Source organism: Montipora capricornis, chromosome 2 (assembly GCF_036669925.1).
Source record: "Montipora capricornis isolate CH-2021 chromosome 2, ASM3666992v2, whole genome shotgun sequence".
Lineage (NCBI taxonomy): Eukaryota > Metazoa > Cnidaria > Anthozoa > Scleractinia > Acroporidae > Montipora > Montipora capricornis.
In genome coordinates this window covers 40105861-40112883 of record NC_090884.1, presented here as the reverse complement: position 1 = coordinate 40112883, position 7023 = coordinate 40105861, and the positions used below count along the sequence as shown (strand labels likewise).

At 39.5% G+C, this 7023-nt stretch overlaps 1 protein-coding gene and 1 pseudogene across 2 annotated transcripts in view; one reads left to right on the top strand and one right to left on the bottom strand.

Annotated features, from left to right (window-relative positions):
- Nucleotides 1–1096: 1096 nt before the first annotated feature.
- LOC138037338 (uncharacterized) lies at nt 1097–2012 on the bottom strand (annotated as a pseudogene).
- Nucleotides 2013–4258: 2246 nt separating this feature from the next.
- The window catches only part of LOC138021217 (uncharacterized), a 36226-nt gene continuing 33461 nt past the window's right edge, over nt 4259–7023 (top strand). For both annotated transcript variants that reach the window (XM_068868080.1, XM_068868077.1), the window contains exon 1: nt 4259–4412. The gene's annotated coding sequence lies outside the window, so the exon portion shown is untranslated. The remainder of the gene's footprint in view (nt 4413–7023) is intronic.

The following is a 7023-nucleotide window of genomic DNA, read 5'->3' as shown; positions in this document are numbered from 1 at the left end:
TTCCTTAAAATCATAAAATTGCTATGAAGAGGTAACTTACATGCCCGGCATGATGTTCTGGCCCTTTTTTCATGCTACGCATGAAATTCCTCACACCGATTTGAAGCACATGTCCCGGCATGACAATCTGTCTTTTTTCATGTCGGGCATGAGATCCAAGCTCAACCCCAGTCCCCTTTTTAAAAAGTTACCCGCGGGATTACGAGAGGCTCCTTCTGGGTATGGGGAAAGATCTCCATCTCCCAGGCATGACGCCATTTTTTTCATGCTATCGGTGTTTTTTCTTTAACTTATAAATTCTTGCGTGTTTTTTCATGCCCGCTTAATATACAACGTACCACACGTACGTGGAAAGTGGTATATACATTGCCTTTCGATTTTCACTGGGCATGAAGGAATAAACTTCATGTCAACCCCGTTTTTTTTAAACATACTAGCCAAAATTTTTGTTCTCAAGCCGTTTTTTGCATTCGCTCGCTGAGAGTGTGCTTGTTTTCTTTTAAAACTCATGCGGTGCAAGAAAAATTCATTGCCAAACTGGTGAATTCCAAAGTAGATTTCAATCGAAAAACCGATATCGTACTCATCGCTTCGTGATTCGTGCGATATCGGTTTTTAGCGTAAGATTTACCGTGGAATTCACTAGTTAGGCAATTAATTTTCCTATAGAAGAAAGCAAAGAAAATGATTTAATTATTAAAGCAGCAACCGGAAACATCAAAACGCGGACAATTCGAAAACTTTTATTTTCACTAACGCTACAGGCAGTAAGAATAAATAACCAGAGAGCTCCGCTTTTATGCTTGGCTAAATCTATATATTACTAATAGTATTTGTTAACCTTGTCCCCAGGGTCTCTCTCTGTTTTCCAACCCCTAAGCTTGGAAGGCGGCAGAGATAGACCCTGGAAATGGGGTTGAGCTAACTGTTTGCATGTTTATGTAATTTGTGTTAGTTCAGTACTGTTTCCACGTGCAATATTGTTTGGAGGATTCATATCTCCCTTCGCTGTTCAAATAACTAACTGGTGGCTTCATGATGGCAATAAAAGTTGTTGAAATTTTGCAGTTTGTGTCTTCCCCTTTTCAGACAGGAACTATGCTAACTTTTCGACCTCTTTAATTAGTGTTACATAGACATCAAGTGCTTCATTTACATCATTAGGCAGGTGCAATCCTAGAGCATTCATAACAGTCCAGGAAATTCCTTGAACTCTTCACTGCAATCGGCTGGGCTCATGGTTGATTCATCAAGGAATTCCTCAAGTTCCTGGGGATTAACAGGTACCTTGTAGTTTTCAGAGTTGTATAGGTGGGGAAGAAAAAACATGCAGTCTGGTCTTCTTCTATTTCCAGCCTTGCTTGAAGCTATAAGATGTTGGTTGCACATCTCAGCAACCTGATGGAGCTCATTTCTCAATATTTACATGAACCAAAATCGAATACATTCCAAGTGCACTCCGTTAAGCTGTTAAACAACCTACGTCCGACAGATCCTTGAAAAACGAAATCCACCAACCAGGATCATCCTTTACAAATTATGACCAATAGGATTCGATTCTTTGATTTGCAGTAAATCTGCCAATCGTAAAACATCCCGGGCCAGCATTTTCATCGTTGTGGGATGACCTGAGGAATATATGAAGTGCCCCAATTGTGCTGTTTTCAGTCTCATCATCAGATCTAATGTTCCTGGGTACACCACCTAATTGCTTCACAGCATCAAGGTAGCACTTAGCAATCACTTCTGGGTTCTTATTTGTGGGGCCCACCACCAACCAGAGGAGTCTTCTTGAAAACCTGTCGATACAGCCATGCACACTAAACCCAAAAGGCTCACCCCGAGTTTAATTTGTCATGTATGTCAAACAAAATTTGGCCCCTTTGCATGATACGCTCTGCGACGTAATCTCTTCTTTCGCCTGCTTTCCACACCATTAGGATCAAGTTCCCTGAGAAGATGACCCTAGCTCTTTTTACAATAATTTCCTTCATTCTGAGCAGTGCCCACATCTTGCGGTATCCCACAAAACAACCACTTCTACCAAGTTCCTTCTTGATGGCACTTCTCAATTCATCATCAGAGACGAAACGTCTTCTTGATAATCCTAAAGAGGTAAGTCTTCTCAGGAACCCATGACCCGGAGCCTACAACTCTACTGTGTTCGTGTAACGGCGTTTTCACAGACCGATTTATTTTTAGATTGAATTTCCCTCGAATGAGACTCCCACAGGAGCCCGATGACCAATCACAAGAAATTAAGCTGACGTCATAGGGTCACCGAACTGGAACTGCCTTTGTTTTTTGACCTAATTCGCGGGAAGGGCTAGTCTAAAAATTAACCTACCTGTGAAAACGCCGTTTCACAGACGCTGTATGGAAGTTGCACGCTCCAGATGGGCTCGTGGCCTTCTCTTAAGAGTTGACAAGCTAATGTTAATGCCATGAAGCTTCAAAAATTCAAGTATTTCAAGGTTGTTGTAGCCTTGTTTGAAATCCTGAGATACAAGCTCCAAGGAATCTTCGGGAGAACAATCGTTTTCTCTCATACATGGTGTATGGCTATCTTTAAAACGTGGAACGGGGAATCGCAAATAATAACGAGGAATGGGGAACGGGGAACGGGAATCTGTCAAATGTAGAATCTTTAAAAGCCGGAATCTTTAAAAAAAACGGGGAATCTTTAATAGCGGGAAGCTCTGGGAATTACTGATTAATCAACTAAAATAAATTTATTCATTGTAATTATATCGCACGCTTAAGCATATCTGTTTAGCGGGCTAGTGGAGCCGTTCAAATATTGAGTCTCACTCTTTGAGATCCGCTACACCGACAGAAGAATCAAACCGTCTTGATTCATCTTAACTCCAGTCTGTGAAGTTTCTAAATTGAGTTTCGCAGCGATAAATATTTGTCCTACCGTTATCAAGTACTAATGGAAAGACGTACTACTTAACAACCCTTGAATTTTTAAGCTTTGAGTGACGCGACATTTATTCGGTGGCCGGGAGAGCTGTAATGTTTGCTAAAGAGTGATGTAATTCATGGAATTTGGCTATCTGAACAGTATTAGAAAAAGCACTATTGTAATTTTTGTTGAGTTTCCCAGCTTGTGTGGGAAACTCAGTGACAGATGTTCTTGTTGATTTCCGGCCAGCATGGCGTGACCATACAAATCTCTTGAAATGTGGTAAAAGAGATTTGTCCGTGTATCTTGCATAAGAAAATTTGCAGTGACCCGCTAAAATAACTAACAACCGATCGATGAGATGTCCTTATTGCAACCCAGAACGATTTGCTACAATGAAGCTGGGCCTCAGCGATCATGATTTGATCTCTGCTATACGGAAGCAGAAGGCCACTAGACCTGAATCTCGGCTGGAGTCTTTGCATATTTCCTTTCTTTCTTTTCCCCGATTCTGGAAAATCAGCAATACAGTAATTAAGTGCCGAACGATGTGCCGGCGGTGTTTTGCGATATAATTTATATTAGCTTACTTTTTAAGTTAAGAGTTGAGGAGAATTTACTATTCCATGACAATATTATAGGCTATCTAACATAGGAACTCAGCAACGCAGAGCTGTTGAAATGACGACTTCGCGTAAGGATGCCGACGATGATTGCCTCACTTTGCTCTAATAATCGAAACAGTGACTCATTTATGTCCTCTTGATTACCTCTTTGCCTTTCCCCTCTGTTTCGGTCTCTAAGACCATCGGCAAGACTTGATTGTCTCTCAACCAGGTCTCTCAGTGTGAGAGGACATTTTGCTAATCCTGGAGACTCAATTCTCGCCCTTTGGCGCGGTACTGGGTTCCAATAAGCGTTTGCGTGACAAGTTGTATTTTATATATGGCGTGACAAGTTTTATTGCAACCAGTTTTATACATGGCGCGACAAGTTTTGTATTTTCAAAAGTTTTATACATGGCGTCACAAGTTTTATATTGTCCAACAAGATTTACATATGGCGCGACAAGTTTTATATTTTCAAAAGTTTTATACATGGCGTGACAAGTTTCACAATTTGTAGCAAGTTTTGTGTATAATCTACGATGTTTTATTTAAAGAGAAATAAGTTTTATATATTTAATGCTAAATTTTATAATATATGACAAGAAGTATTTTTGATACAAACGGCATTCCATAGATTAAAACTGGACTGTGACCATCCTAATCGTAGATTTCTTACAGGCTTACAAGTGTTTTTTTTTGTGACTACTGCGCATGTGTCAAAAACGCCCCGTGGAGTCCACCGTGGACTGATGTGGACCGCACCGGGTAAACCCGCCTTTCACGAAAACCGTTGGTCAGCAGCCTTGGTTCTGGTCATTGCGCGCTGTCGAAGTCTCAGGTCCTCGCCTCGTGTTCGCAGACGATGATCTGTGAGGAATAAAGTTCTGTGATTTGAGGTGAGTTTTTAATTCTTACAACAGTTACTTCTCGCAGATTTCGTGTTTTGTTTCTAAGCGACTAATTGAGCCAGTTTACGCGTTCAATGAAGCCGTTGAAGGAACGCAAAAACTCTATGAGGGAAAACATTTGTTGGAATATGTTCACGAGATAAACATAGATTTGAAGTTGCACGTGATTGTCAAACTACAGATGGTTTCACAGTGAGATCATTAAATTGGCAAGGTCTTCTTAATTGTTATCTATAGGAAGTTGAAGATGACCTAGAAATAAATATTTTTTCAAGTTTCCAGTTCCATGACGTCTTTCGTTTCGAAACTACGACATTTTGAATTTTTAAGTAAGTGTTACCTTTAATTTATAGTTACGTGACACCATGATACCAAGCTATTTGATTGGAAAAATGTCTAGTTGACCAGTTCCATGACCTAGAAATAAATAGTTTTTAAAGTTTCCAGTTCCGTGACGTCTTTCGTTTCGAAACTACGACATTTTGAATTTTTAAGTGTTACCTTTAATTTATAGTTACGTGACACCATGATACCAAGCTATTTGATTGGAAAAATGTCTAGTTGACCAGTTCCATGACCTAGAAATAAATATTTTTTCAAGTTTCCAGTTCCGTGACGTCTTTCGTTTCGAAACTACGACATTTTGAAATTTTAAGTAAGTGTTACCTTTAATTTATAGTTACGTGACACCATGATACCAAGCTATTTGATTGGAAAAATGTCTATCCCTATCAATCTCAGCAGTTTGAGCCTTTCAAGAACATTAGAAGATGTATTCATACACGTGTATTTATCTCATAAGCAAAAAGTAGGCCTTTTCATGGCAAAGTGAAGTCCATGCAGATGTAACACTTTGATGAGTGTTTTACGTACACTGTATTTATGAGTCAGTGAGTCATGAGGCAATGAGTTATAAGACAATTAGACAATGCAGTTAACCAAATCATAAAATGAAAGGGAAAATTTCAGAGAGTGCTTAGGCCTAACCACTGAAACGAGGGCTGAGGCTTAATGCACTTATCAGCGGCTTTCCCGGGGGTCGACCTCGGGGAATTGAAATTTCATACAACCAAAACTTTGTGAAAACCCGTGGGTAGCGGGTGAGACAAGGGTCACAAAGTCCCCACCCCTGGGCATTTGTAAATACATGATTTTTTAAACACTGTTTATGGATAAACAACAAAATACATTTGAAGTTTTTGAATTTTCTTTATTTTGTAGAACAGTGAAAACATATATATTCTCTCATCTTGTTGGCTTTCCTTTGTGATATATTAACACATGGCCCATGATACCAAACCTTGCAGTTTTGTGACTTCCCATCACATTTAATCATAAATCTAGATAGATAGAAAATAAAAGTGATTAAGATCATGATCAGGATCTGAAAGTGAAAAGTTGCCAATAACTTTTACCCATATTCTGGCTCTTGGTAGTAGCACCGCAGTTGATCCTCGTGTTCTTCATCCTGCGCATCATCCTGTTCTTCATTCCTGGATTAGAAAAAGACTGTCACTATATAATGAATAGAAATGCAAACCACAAGAAAGAATTACCTCTCTGTTGTTTTTTTGCTTTTCGTGTAGCTGCAGCTTTTTTAGCACCACTTTTTCTTGCCTCCTGAACTTTGTCAAGGTGATTTGACCACATTTCTATTTCACTGGTGGGAAGCAAAAGCTGCTTGGCAATTTCCTCATATTTCTTGTGTTTTCAGCTCAAGGATTTAAAAGTTGAACTTGGAGGTTGACTGTAATTCACGTTTCCATGTATATTAAAATCTTGTAAATGCTTTTCTACACTTAAATAATGCCCGGCATATACTTTGCAATCTTTACCTCCCCACGGTCTTTGTGGATCACAGATTGGAATGGGTAAGTAAGAAAGAGGTGGACCACCACTGTACCATGTGTAATCTTTCTCAGGTTTCCCTGCTTGACAAACTGGATGAGGACAACTTGTTTCATAACAAGGTAGAAGTTGAAAAACATACTGACTGGGTAGATTCTTGACCATATGTCTACTGCGCAGATTCCAAAACACAAGTTTTGGTTGAAATTTTCGAGTAAACAATTCCACACAAAGTTCAAAGTAAACAGTTATCAATTTCTGTGTGTATAGTTAAGCGAAAGAGAAAGTATTTAAACATAAAATTCCGCCATCATGACTTCTGATTCGCTCTCAGATTCGACTCTGATGGCTTGCTATATAAAATTCTACAAGTTATCAGTCTACTCTCACCTTTTAAAACAAAATCTTCAAAATTGTTGAAGGGGGTAGTTTCTAAAGAAACTGTGGTGCTGCGTCGGTGGGGAAGTAGTATACAAAAATTGTTGGCAACCACGGATTTTCTTTTGTCTCTGTTGGCACCCCAGGCTTTGTAGATTGGCACAACACAGATTAGCAAAACACAATATTTTTCATACAGCACGTGTTTTGGGCCCATAATAATGAACTTTACACAGGAAGCCCAAATGCAAGAAAACCCCGTGGGACAGTCCCATGGGTATCCGCATAAAGACCAAATTCCTTCCAATCCCCCCACCCCGCGGGATGAAAAAAGAACCAAAATACACCAATCCCTTACTAATCCCCTATGTGC